The sequence below is a fragment of the Papaver somniferum genome, chromosome 2 (genome assembly GCF_003573695.1).
Source record: "Papaver somniferum cultivar HN1 chromosome 2, ASM357369v1, whole genome shotgun sequence".
Lineage (NCBI taxonomy): Eukaryota > Viridiplantae > Streptophyta > Magnoliopsida > Ranunculales > Papaveraceae > Papaver > Papaver somniferum.
In genome coordinates, this window is record NC_039359.1 from 211180448 (window position 1) to 211193397 (window position 12950).

General features: G+C 38.2%; 1 long non-coding RNA gene across 15 annotated transcripts; it reads right to left on the minus strand.

The window, feature by feature from the left end:
• Window positions 1-6834: 6834 nt before the first annotated feature.
• LOC113350425 lies at window positions 6835-10220 on the minus strand. Of its 15 annotated transcripts, none has more exons than XR_003360830.1 (8): window positions 9820-10217; window positions 8977-9518; window positions 8778-8870; window positions 8593-8666; window positions 8485-8522; window positions 8027-8136; window positions 7587-7795; window positions 6979-7246 (listed from the first exon to the last, which is right to left on the minus strand). It is a non-coding gene; the product is annotated as an uncharacterized LOC113350425 (long non-coding RNA). The 15 variants fall into 15 exon arrangements; XR_003360821.1 differs by having other exon boundaries at window positions 8597-8666; window positions 9820-10216; XR_003360823.1 differs by adding an exon at window positions 6835-6946 and having other exon boundaries at window positions 7074-7246; window positions 8027-8666; window positions 9820-10219.
• Window positions 10221-12950: the final 2730 nt, after the last annotated feature.

A 12950-nucleotide genomic window follows, 5' to 3' on the forward strand; every position in this document is an offset into this window, starting at 1 on the left:
CCTGAAATCTTATTACCAGAGAGATCTAAAATTTGAAGTCTACCACAGTATTGTAAAGAATCGGGAATTTATGGGACGACGAACTTACAAACTTGATAGAATAGTAAGAATTTTTTTATGGGATGACGACTCAAACAAGAAGAGAATTCATAATATTGGTTGGCCCACGGTTGTGAAGTCTAAAAAAAGTGGAGGTCTTGGGATCCGAGTGTCTAAACATGTAATTTCGGCTCTTCTCAAGAAATGGTGGTGGAGATTCGGGGCGAAAAAAGATGCTTTCTGGAGAAAAATAATTGTGGAGAAATTTTGACGGGATGGAAAACTCTTAAACCAAAAGGGCCAAAGGGGTGTAGTTTGTGGCATAATATATATAATGAGCTTGAAGACTTCAATAAACATATAAAATTCAAGATTGGGGCGGGTAACGAAACTAGATTTTGGGAAGACCTTTGGATCGGATATGTTGTCCTATGCAATAGATTTCCGTTAGCTTTTGAAGCTTGAAGAACTAAAGGGTGTGTAATGGCTCGGTTGTATGAGATATCAAGTGACAACATCAAGTGGAAGTTTATGTACCGCGAAAGATACTCACAAGCTATAACGAGGGAGGTTGATTGTATAAAATCTTCATTAGAATTGGTAAATATCCAAGGAGTTGTAGATTCTAGATTATGGATTGTTGGGGATAATGACAAGTTGGAGGCATATACAGTAGAATGCAGTTATCTCTCTAAGTGAGCCGGGTGATATAAATTTTCCAAACGAGATTATATGGAGTCGGTTATATCCTTATAAAGTCAATTTCTTTCTATGGCTTCTCTCCCACGATAAGTTGTTGACGACCGATAATTTTACTAGAAGAGGTACGGATGTGGATAGGTCTTGTCGGTTTTGTGAAGAAGAAGATGAAACAAGTTCTCATTTATTTTATGATTGTTGGAGAATTAAAGAATTTGGAATTACTTTGTTGAGGGATGTAGTTTCTATTGGAACTACAATACTTGCATTGCCATAACTATTCAAACTTGGATTTATGATTGGGGTGATGAGCAGCTCAACCTTATTTGGAACAATTTTCCAGTTGCGATATGGTGGTGTATAGTGGGGCCAAGGCAGAATGGTGCGGATGGCTTGGCATAGTGGAGCCAAGGTAGAACGGTGCGGATAGCTTGGCATAGTGGGTCCAAGGGTTTGGTATGGTTTGGCATGCCATTGGCGCATGGTGTGGCCAGCATGGGAAGGCCAAGGGTTTGGCATGCCATTGGCGCATGGTGAGGCCAGCATGGCTAGGGCCAAGGGTTTGGCATGCCATTGGCGCATGGTGCGGCCAGCATGGCTAGGGCCAAGGGTTTGGCATGACATTGGCGCATGATGCGGCCAGCATGGCTAGGGCCAAGGGTTTGGCATGCCATTGGCGCATGGTGTGGCCAGCATGGATGGCATGCCTTGGCGCGGTAAACGTGGATGACATGGTTTGCCATTGTCACAGTGGTGCGGCTGGCATGGTAGGCATGCCTTGGCGCGGTGATGTGGCTGGCATGGCATGTCATTGGCATAATGGTGCGGCTGGCATGCCTTGGCGCGGAGACGTGGCTGACATGGTTTCCCATTGGCACGGTGGTGCAACTGGCATGGTTGGCATGCCTTGGCGCGGAGACGTGGCTGGCATGGTTTTCCATTGTCACAGTAGTGCGGCTGGAATGCCTTGGTACGGAGACATGGATGGCATGGTTTGCCATTGGCACGGTGGTGCGGCTGGCATGGTTGGCATGCATTGACGTGGAGACGTGGCTGGCATGGTTTGCCATTGGCACGGTGGTGCGGCTGGCATGGTTTGCCATTGGCACAGTGGTGCGGCTGGCATGGTTGGCATGCCTTGGCGCAGAGACGTGGTGGTGTGGTTTTAAAAGAACCTAAACTTAGACCTGCAAGTATACAGGGTCAGCTGTAGTGAGTGAGGTAAGAAGGGGTTTGTCCTCAGGGACAAGGTGGGTGTTAAAGTTGCTTCTAATGGTCTTTACTAACTGATTCTATGCAATAGTAACACAATTGTTGTTTGGTTGGGTGTCGATACGACGAAGATGATTGATAGTAACAGAAACAGTAAAGTAATATGCAAAGAAAGTAAATAGAGCAAATGATGAGAATGGTACTAGGGCCTTTGATTCCACCACTAACTTACACTAGTTATTCTGCTCATAACACTAACCTTGTCCTTATATCTGATAACAAAAGGGATGTCAATCCTCTGTATATCTAAGGTCACCTTGATATGAATGATTCAATCACAACTAAGGTATTTCTCCTAAGCATTAACTGTCTTTTCAGGGAACAACTAATCAAAAGATCAATATATGGGATTAAGTATGAGTTGTAGTTCTTCAGCACAGTACTGTTCTAACTACAATGGATACATGGCATACACTGTGAAAGTAAAGTACTGAAGTCCTAAGATTGAATTTTATTCTAAAACAATTAAGCACAACAAGGTTACTGCCATTAACAGGAATAACTAGTAGCAAACTAGGGCTTCATCTACACCCTAGCAGGTGAATTTAGAACATGATGAAGATGATGAAAAATGAACTACTGCTTGGTGCACCAGCTAATCCGGGCATACCCCTAACATTACAAACAGCATGTTCTATTTATAGTGCAGAATCCCCAAATTTCTAAACCCTAATTTTTGAAAACCTAAAATTTGATTTGGGGATTTTCAATTTGACGTACCCACTTGCGATTTCACCTCGACCCATACCTTCTTCTGTTCTTTCCACTTGTTCTGCTACTTTTGCTGCTCTGCTTTGTGAACTGTAAACCCTATCTCGAGTCGTCTCATCAACTCCACACCCTAGGTCAGTTGGATGTGAATTTGATGAAACACCTAGGCTAGTAGAAAGATGGTGGAGTTGTCGGGTGGTTGTGGTGGTGGTGTGGTTCGAGGTCTGGTGGTGGCAGTGATGGCAGGAGATGGTGGTGGCGGAAGTTGCAGGTGATGGAAGAGATGAATTTGGGGAGAAGAAGAGAAGAACCCGATGGAGAATGGGTTAGGGAGTGTTTGGGTGAAGTCGATAGGTATTTGGCGATTGGGTGTTGAGCGGGTGTAGCAAATTCGATGTCCAGCGAAGATGATACGTTGGATGATCACATCTGGATTGAATCGAACGGCTAAGATGGAACAAGCTTGCAGCGACCATTGGATGCGTGATACAACAATTATGACGGCTTAGATTGGAGTTAGGTACTATGATGTTTGACAAGAGATTCAAGATTTGATTCTCGGTGATGAGGCGAACGTTGGATGATGTGATGGATCCAATCTGACGGCTCTCATGGAAATGGGTATGGATAATGGAAATGGATTTGGGTAAGGGTTTAAGGCCTTGGGTATGCCAAGCCCATATCTTCTTTAAGAACAATTCTTCCTCTTCAAGCCCACTTTTAATTGATTCGGCTCTTGCAAACATCAATCTTCGCTGCCTTTCTGCGGGAGTCTTTGCCGTTTCTTTGTTCTTTTCGCTCCGTGAGTTAAACCAGGCTTTATTTAGTACTTAAAAATGCAAAATTAATTGAGAAAAGTATTTATTCTTGAAAACAACGAAAACACAGAATATGGGATAAAATGGAGCATTAGTGCACAAATGATGAGTTAAATGCCAATAAAAAGGTGCAAATATATACAATATTTGGCACTCATCAAATACCCCCAAACCTGAATTTTACTGTCGCTGGTCTCTCGATTGTATTTAGCGAATGCAATAAGCCTTTTAAACCACTAAGTGTCCCTAGTGGACGAGTTGAAGTCTCGTGAAGGTTTGCTTCGAACGTACCGACAAAGTTCTAGGACAAAATATAAGCTCAGATTCCATGAAATGTGACATGTGCAAGACCGTAGAAGCTCACAGCAAAATGGAGATGTCAATCTAGCTATCAAAGGAACAATCCTAGCACTGATAACAAATAAAGACATGTGATAAGAGTGTAAAGTGTATCTACACATGTGTAAAGAAAGATCGGATGTTATTACTAATCACCAAGAGATAGTTTCTCAGGCTAAGAACCGAGGTCGACATCTAGCTAGCTGTCCGGACTTTACGAGAATTGTGAATGAGTTGGACGTATTTCACAATTACTCGCGTTGTACATCAATGGCATACACCCTTCCTTGCTTATAACACAAAAACACAAAAGATGACTCTTTACATGACTCTTATTTACATTGACTAAATACTTGATTCTTTTTTTTTTTTTCTTTTTTCTTGAAAAGAATATTTACAACATGGTAACTCTTTTGATACATAAGCAAAAAAGAAACAAAAAATTACATGACACTTTGCAAGAGGTAGCCCTTTTTGATGCACCCAGTTAAATTCGATGGTTGTCTTTCTTAATGTAACCTCCACCTTCTATCCCAACCAACCAAAGAACAAGCTAGTCAAGTTTCGTTCAGTATTCTAAAGTGATTGGCAATCGTGACTTCCGATAGAACACCTCAAGGATGAGGCTATACATGTATTGGTAGATCGTGCGCGTGCAAGTTTCTTATCACTATGTGAATTGTGCTAGAATCAGGGTGCCTAAATATCTAGACGAAGAATCCTTATGTTTACATACATGCACAAGAGTCAACATTTCAAGGTAAATGAGCTCCATTTTTATGTTTTTTTTTTCAAATTTTTTAATTTTTTATTTTCATTTTTTAATTTTTTATTTTCAAAAAGAAAGAGTTCTGTTTTCAATTGTAGCATGTTATCAAAGTATATACTTTTCACCCCCAAACCTAAACTAAACATTGTCCTCAATGTTTCAAAAGATAAACATGATTATAACACATACAATGAGAACGATGCTAAGTGTAGAAAAAGGAAAGAGATTACCGGATATTGGCGAAAGCAAGTTTTGAACTCCATTATTCAAGGCAAAACCCAACAGTAACTCAACTGAATTCACATTGGGTTAGCACAATATATACAACAAACATATGATTCCACTAAACATTACCTACCAGATTATATACAAACAATTCACTATATACATACAGTCTAAAGAGTTGAGGATCAACCCAAAAGACAAAGTGTTGAAACATAGACAGTTTCAAAACACTAAAATTGGACTTAAATGGGAGTGAGAGTGAAAAACCGAATGAATCACCCCTAAACCTGAATTTTTCAACAGATTTATTTTTAAGCACAAAATCTAGCAATTTTGGGGGTTCGGGATTCACCAGGTCTAACTCAAAATGGACTTTTTGCGGGATGGTCAGAGAAATTAATTCCAACTGTGGCTCTTTAAAAATGTTGTATTTTGATGCAAAATAGTCCAAAAGGACTTGGGAGGCACACAGTTCCAATCCTAGGTTGGGAATTTTCAGAAAAGTTTGTTTAAAAGTTTTGTTACAAACCAAATCTAGGTTGGGTGGAATAATCTCAATATGCGATTTAGGTAAGAAAGTTGGTACTTCTAAGTTATTTTCATGGATAAGATCAATAGTACCAACACATACTTCCCCTAAATCAGAAATTAGTAAATCATGCTCACATTCATCAAACAAAACATCAAGACCTAAATCGGTATCATGATTGTCCGTAGTACTCAAATCAACATCTGAAGAAATAACATTTTGTGACTTAGGCAAGGAATCAGACATATCAAATTTGTTTTCATGCATATTAACATTAGTGTCTACAGAAGATTCAACTATTCCTATGTCATGCTCATCTTCGAAGAACAATTGTATGTACAAGTACCATATCATTATCAAAATCATATGATTTGCTATGAGTATTAGAAGAAACAACATTTATGAAGGTCGAGGGCGAGAAGCCATATGTTATTGAACCAAAAGGTTCCACAATATTTTCATGTTCTTCTAACATAACATCATTATCATCATAATCTTCATAATCATCATCATGGTAACATGCATATTGGTCCTCATTAACAGTGGTGGTGTCATTTGTCTATTCATGTTCCTCTAAATTAGGTTCATATTCAACATCATTTACATGAATGGGACTAGACACTTCATTAGGGACAACATACATTTCCTCATGAATTTCCTCCTTTTGTAGGTGAAGCAAAATCTGATCTAAATATGCCTGAATTCGTGATGTAGATATAGCAAAGTTTTGCTCACTGAGTCTGAAAGCTTCTGTGGTGGAGTCTAAATTCATGAGAGTACAAAATTCTTCATGTTCAAATTGTGGTGAATGGTACATGTGTGCATGGTCATTAGGGTTTATAAAAGATTGATCGCAACCCTCAAGGGATTGATTATGGTCCCAATGACTACCAGCCTCACAATTTGTGGGCATTTCATAATTTGGATTTTCATGGGATTCTCTAAATTGCCTATAATCATGCAAAATATAGCAATATTTATCAGGGTGGTCTAAACCACCATATAAGGTACATGCATAGATTTCAGGTCGTTTATGTGAACTAGATGCTACAGATTTCTCATGTGTTTGCATTTCTAAAGCAGTGATCCGAGCCTCTAACTGATTCACAAGTGCCGAATGTGTGAGTTGGATATTGTCTACATGTTCATTTTCACTCAATGGTCGATGATCACTAGTACAAAAATGGCCTTTAGACACAGTAATTTACCGTGACCAAATGTATACAGCCACGGTGATTCATTTCTGAAAAACCGTGGCTAAAGCCTGCGAGGCCAAAAGTCATAGACTTTAGTCACGGTAATCCACCGTGATCAAAACTTCATTAGTCACGGGATTTTATCATAGACCGTGACAAATTTTCTCATTAGTCCCGGGATGTTGAAATATACCGGGACCAAAGTTATTCAATGGATACGGATTTCTATATTACACCGTGACCAGTTTGTATGGTTGACACAGATCCCATATACACATACTGATAAGATAAGATCCTTTGATGTTGGGACTTGGGCATAGTTTTGAGCAGCAAACATCTTTACTCCTTGCTAAAAAAAAAAGGAAAAGTAGACAAGGAAAATCAGTAACAATATCTGAATAAAATTATCAAACATGGCATTAAATATGGTTATATGGTGAAAAATCACAATAGTTCACATGTTTCTTGATATATACATTCTTTTAGATTGACAACGATCACCATCGAAACAGGTCTCGACATTCGGAAAGACAACTTCACTTCCATTGCGCGCCTACTCAGGTCTCGGCCGGGTCTAAGGGTCTTGTTTACTAATTAAAGATTGTTGTGCACACTCACACTGCAAGGACTCCTCAAAACCTCCATTTGCCTGCAAAAAAAAAGTACAAGTCAATTTACAATACAAGGTCTTATGTTTCATTGAAATTTCTAAATCTTCATCGAAGCCAATCACAAAAGCTTAAGCAAGCATTGTAAGATGCATAAACCGTTCAGTGACACCTATAGAAATGTTTAAAAGTTTTCTCTTATTCCAGCTATACAAAACAAAAAACAATCATGATGGCAGCACTGATGTTCGCTTGCGAACCTCCGAGCGAAGATATAGTACGTACTAATACACTGGTAAAGTCAAAACCGGTGACTTCCCCTTGACGTGTGCCAGGATTACCAAAGAAAATGGAACATCAGCATGTGGCCAAAAGTGGTACCTTCAGAAATACAAACTTTTCTTTCCAAGGAATTAAGTGTCATTCGAAGTTTGATTACTTCACGGACCTGACAGTTTAGCATTTAGCAGGTAGGCTTACTTCAGGGACAGTTTCTTCTTGAAAGGATTTTTAATGTCAGCATAATGAGCGTGCCAATGCTTTTGAAGTTATGTATTTCCAGTCCCAAGCCTCCCTTAAAGGAAAACTCTCTATCAACAGAAAACAAAATATTGACCATGAAGATCTGAAGACTTGGGAAGATAATAAAATAAATAAAAAATTGGTATAGAGAAATTGCCTTCTGTTGATATATCCCATAACTTTCAAATAACTTGTGATTCTTAATTGGCAGCTCAATCAAAACAAGTAAAATAATTTCAAAAACAAACACGTGAATCAATACTGAAACATTATGGAAATATCTCTAGAGTGAGTCTTACCAGTAGAATACCCCTTTCGGGTTCTCCAGTACAAACTTGACATGTGGTGGTATCCGCTTCCTAGCTCAAAGTTTATGCAAGTATCTTTCACTTCCACACGCAAAGTGGTCCTATATAAAAGAACCAAAGAATCCTAAATGGAACTACAATCATCATAAGGAAATCCAAACAGGTATTAACCAAACTGGTGACAGATGATCAAAAGAATAATACGGAATATTCTTTTGATTTGGACAAAATAAAAACAACTTGTTCCCTCAAAAATATAATATTTTGAGAAGCATCTCGTGAGATAACAATTAGGACTCAAGTAGCATGTCACAGTTAGCTTCCTATTGAACCACCCGCAACCAACAACCAACCGTATAAATATTTTGTTAAAATACAACAACTTATTGTGCATTCAAAGTGAATTCAAATGACAGATGAAAGGGCATCAGTTGAAGTTTAAGACTCACCTTTCTAACAAATTAACATAGTCAAACGCAAAATACAGCTGCAAAATGTTTTAAGTAATGTAAGTAACCAATGATTCCTAATTTTCCATAATATACTTGTAGACATACCCACCCTCTCTCCGGAATGACAAGCACTTTTTCACCAGTTAAAGATGTCAAGATGTGTGTCATCTTTTGGTAACCTGTATGAGTTATCAGCAACAATAAAAATGGATGTGAGATAATCAGATTGGTGGACCTCTTACCAAATAGTGAAATCAAAAACTGAAAATGGTAATGATTAAATCCCATACCCGTAAGACTCGTATATCCATTAACCAGTTTTTCATTTGGTTGAGCATCCCATACCTTATCATGGTATTGAGGATCTTTGGTGTTTAGGATGCCTGGGTCAAAGAAACCATTTCAGAACTAAGACTTACAAGGTATAAATGGAGGTAAAAGTAGGCTTACAAGTTACAAGAAAACTGTCAGAATGAACTCCGTTTTCACCTCAATAAAATGTAACCATAAGAATTATCTTCATCAACAAAGCCATAGTCTATTAATAACTTTAAACTTGGTTATATCCCGCATCTATAGAAAAAAACAACTTCCCATATTAGATATAATATGGTTCATATTTAGTAAAACAGAACCGGCTACAATAAAGACAGTACTCAGTACTGAACGATCATGTGAAGAAAGATGATATATATATTAAAATTGGATACTCATCCTTACATGGACTGTTAACTATAAGCTTAGCAACACCTCGACAAGAAATCAGAAAACTTAAAAGTCAGCACGATATGGAATACTGAAACTACATAGATATTGAATATCTCCACTGAGGAGATAAAAAGTTACCTCCAAATCAACCACATAAAACTGAATGATAAGAAAATTGTGTTTAAATACCCAGACAAGCTTTGATCAAGGTTAAATAAATCATTCTGATCAGGAAGAGGAACCCGATTTTTGCCTTCACTACCAAAGCACCATGGAAGCCATTCTGATGTGTAAACTGGACTACTTGTCATTCTGAGCTTTGCCTTCACTAACAAAGCACCATGTGAGCCAGTTGATCTTAAAAATAGTTATCAGCAAAAAATAAGATGCCAAGGAAGATACTAGTGTACCTTAAATGGATCTTCCACTCTCTAGTAATGTTTATTTAAGGGTACCCAATTTAAAAATTCAACCAAAACAAAAATTGGAACAATAATTTGTCATTATTTCTGATAAGAAATTAAACCCAAGGTACAAAGAATTCACCTATTTCACAATTGCAAATTATTAGGTCAATTAACCAAAAACGACTTCAATAACTTAATAACGATCTCAGAATCTTACCAGAAAAAAATCAAGCCGCTTGAAATTAATCGACACAAGTTTCCCCATCAAATTGGTTTGCATTAAATCGATTAAAACAGAAAACCCCAATCCTTTGAACGAAATACTTGTTGTTTACTGCATCTAGGTTTGATGCGAAAATTTGAACAATAGAGATCTAAAGAGAGATAATACCGCTTGGAACTTCTGATTCAAACTCCATTGCAAAATGAAATCAGATTGAAATTGAATTATGGGAAAAAAAATATTTTAGTTTGAATGACAGAGAGAAGGAATGATTTCCCTTGAACATAAGGATGAGAGACAAGGAAGTGGGAGTCCAGTGGGATGAGCGTGGGGTTGTAGATCGTGGGAGTATAGAAGGTGGGCTGAGAAACCATGGAAGTTTTATCCTCAAATCGTGTTTAAAAGACGTGGATTGGTGTAAATTAGACACGGAGCTATATGTCCCCGTGACAAACTAAACTTTAGTATCGTTTATAGGTAGCACCGAGACTAGGTCAACCGTGACCAAAGACCATAATTGTACTAGTGGATACATGTGTGAATAGTCATTAGGGTTTGCATATTGAGGTTCATGACCTACAGAAGGTCCATAATAATAATCCCTATAACTATTGACATCATGGTCTGTGGGAGGCTCATAAGGTGAATCTTGCCCGTAAGCTTCTCTAATAGATTTATTCCCAGTGGCAGACCAAAATCCAGACATGTTATGTTTATCAAACAATCACACAATTCAAAAAGAGAAATAAGGCCCACACTTTTTAGTTATGGGTTTCAAAAATTTGGTTTTTAGGCTTTAAAGGTAAAGCCTAGTTGGGATTTTTGGTTAAAAAGAGGGAGAAAATTTTTGGTTTTTGAATGGGAGAAAACTTTTGGTTTTAATTGGGAGATAAAAAGAAAAATTTGGTTTTTAATATTGGGAGAAAAACTTTGGTTTTAAAATTGGGAGCAAGCCCACATTAGTGGAGCAAGAATTTGGTTTTGAGTTGGGAGAAAAATTCGGTTTTGTTGTTAGGAGCAAGCCCGCATTGGTGGGAGAATTGTGCATCCCAAAAGGAAGTTTTGAACAAGCCCAACTATTGGGTTGGAAGTTGCTTTGGGCTCACAAATTTGAAGTCCAACAGAAGTTTTTGAAATTGGAAAACTTGATAGATTTTCAAAGATTTTAAGCCCACTGTTCTCAAAGTTCCAAAGTTGCTGTTTTGAGTACAAGGCCCAGTTAATGTTCAAAGTTATAAGCCCACAGTCCAATTAAAATTACAAGCCCAAAAGTCCAAAAACACAAGCCCACTGTTGGGTTTAAAATAATATTACAAGCCCAGAAAAAATATAAACCCAACAGACAATAAAGAAGGCCCAGTTGGGCTTTGCTAATGGGTTCAGGCTTAGTTGTTTTTGGAGGGAAGCCCAGTTGGGCTTTTATCCCCTTTTCTTTTGTTGCACAGCCCAGTTGGGCCTTGTTCAATCTTTCAACTCCAACAGCAACAAGATCACCTCTTCAGTGGCAGTAAGCTAGCTCACAGCCCACATCAGCAACAGGTCATGGTCCCTTTTTAGCCATTGCACAAACCATTTGGGTCTTTGTCTTTGGCAAACCAATGCAGCACCACAATTCAGAATTTCTTCAGCTCTTTTCTTCACAGCACCACACCACCTGTTTGAGGTACTAGAACAGTTTTGTTCTGCTTCTCCTTCTCCTTGTTTTGCACAGCAGTTGCAGGTACCTGGTGGTTTTCAGAAGAGAGAATTAGTTCTCACATCAGCAAATTTCATGCATTCAAGATGACACTGCTAACTTAGCATACAACTCAGGCATTCACAACATTCAATTTCAAAAAATTTCACAATTGATAGCACCACACCACATTCACAACAACAGATTTCAGGCACTCAATATGACAGCAGCACATTCAAGCACTCACAGTATGTTAAACTTCACAGTTGCACTTGTTATAGAACCAAAAATGACCCAATGGTCAATATGCAGACTTAATGCTCAAGTACTCCAAGCAAATGCAGTAACAGATGCAGTTGTGGAAAGGCCAAGACTAGGAAGAAGGCAGTTACAGGGCAGGGCAAAGCTACATACAATGACAAAATGAGCAAAGCCACAGATAATGAGCAAAGCCGCAGATGCAGTGATGCTTTGCAGGTATGCAGGTGACAGAACAAAGAGAAAGATAACACATATATGCACAAGGTTACTGTTTGCTAAGTATGCAAATGAGGCAGACTATGTTACATGGCAGACTAGGCTAACACATGGCAGGCTAAGCTAACAAATATATACAAACAGTAAGCCAAGATGAAGTGGAATGCAGGGAAAATGAAAGTGCAGTGAAAATGAAAATGCAGTGATGCTAAGTTAACAACTACAAAATGGCAGATAAACTACATCTAAGATGAAGTGGAATGATGATGTTATTAAACTATTACAAAATGGCAGATCAAATAAACTAGTTACATATAACACGATTAAGAACAAAAAAACCAAAAATCTAACACATATATACCAGTAGTATATTAAAAATCAGTAAAGTGGAAGAAAAGAAACAATCACACCGCTACCGAGTTCCCGGCAACGGCGCCAAAAACTTGGTGTGGTTTTAAAAGAACCTACAACTTAGACCTGCAAGTATACAGGGTCAGTTGTAGTGAGTGAGGTAAGAAGGGGTTTGTCCTCAGGGACAAGGTGGGTGTTAAAGTTGCTTCTAATGGTCTTTACTAACTGATTCTATGCAATAGTAACACAATTGTTGTTTGGTTGGGTGTCGATACGACGAAGATGATTGATAGTAACAGAAACAGTAAAGTAATATGCAAAGAAAGTAAATAGAGCAAATGATGAGAATGGTACTAGGGCCTTTGATTCCACCACTAACTTACACTAGTTATTCTGCTCATAACACTAACCTTGTCCTTATATCTGATAACAAAAGGGATGTCAATCCTCTGTATATCTAAGGTCACCTTGATATGAATGATTCAATCACAACTAAGGTATTTCTCCTAAGCATTAACTGTCTTTTCAGGGAACAACTAATCAAAATATCAATATATGGGATTAAGTATGAGTTGTAGTTCTTCAACACAGTATTATTCTAACTATAATGGATACATGGCAT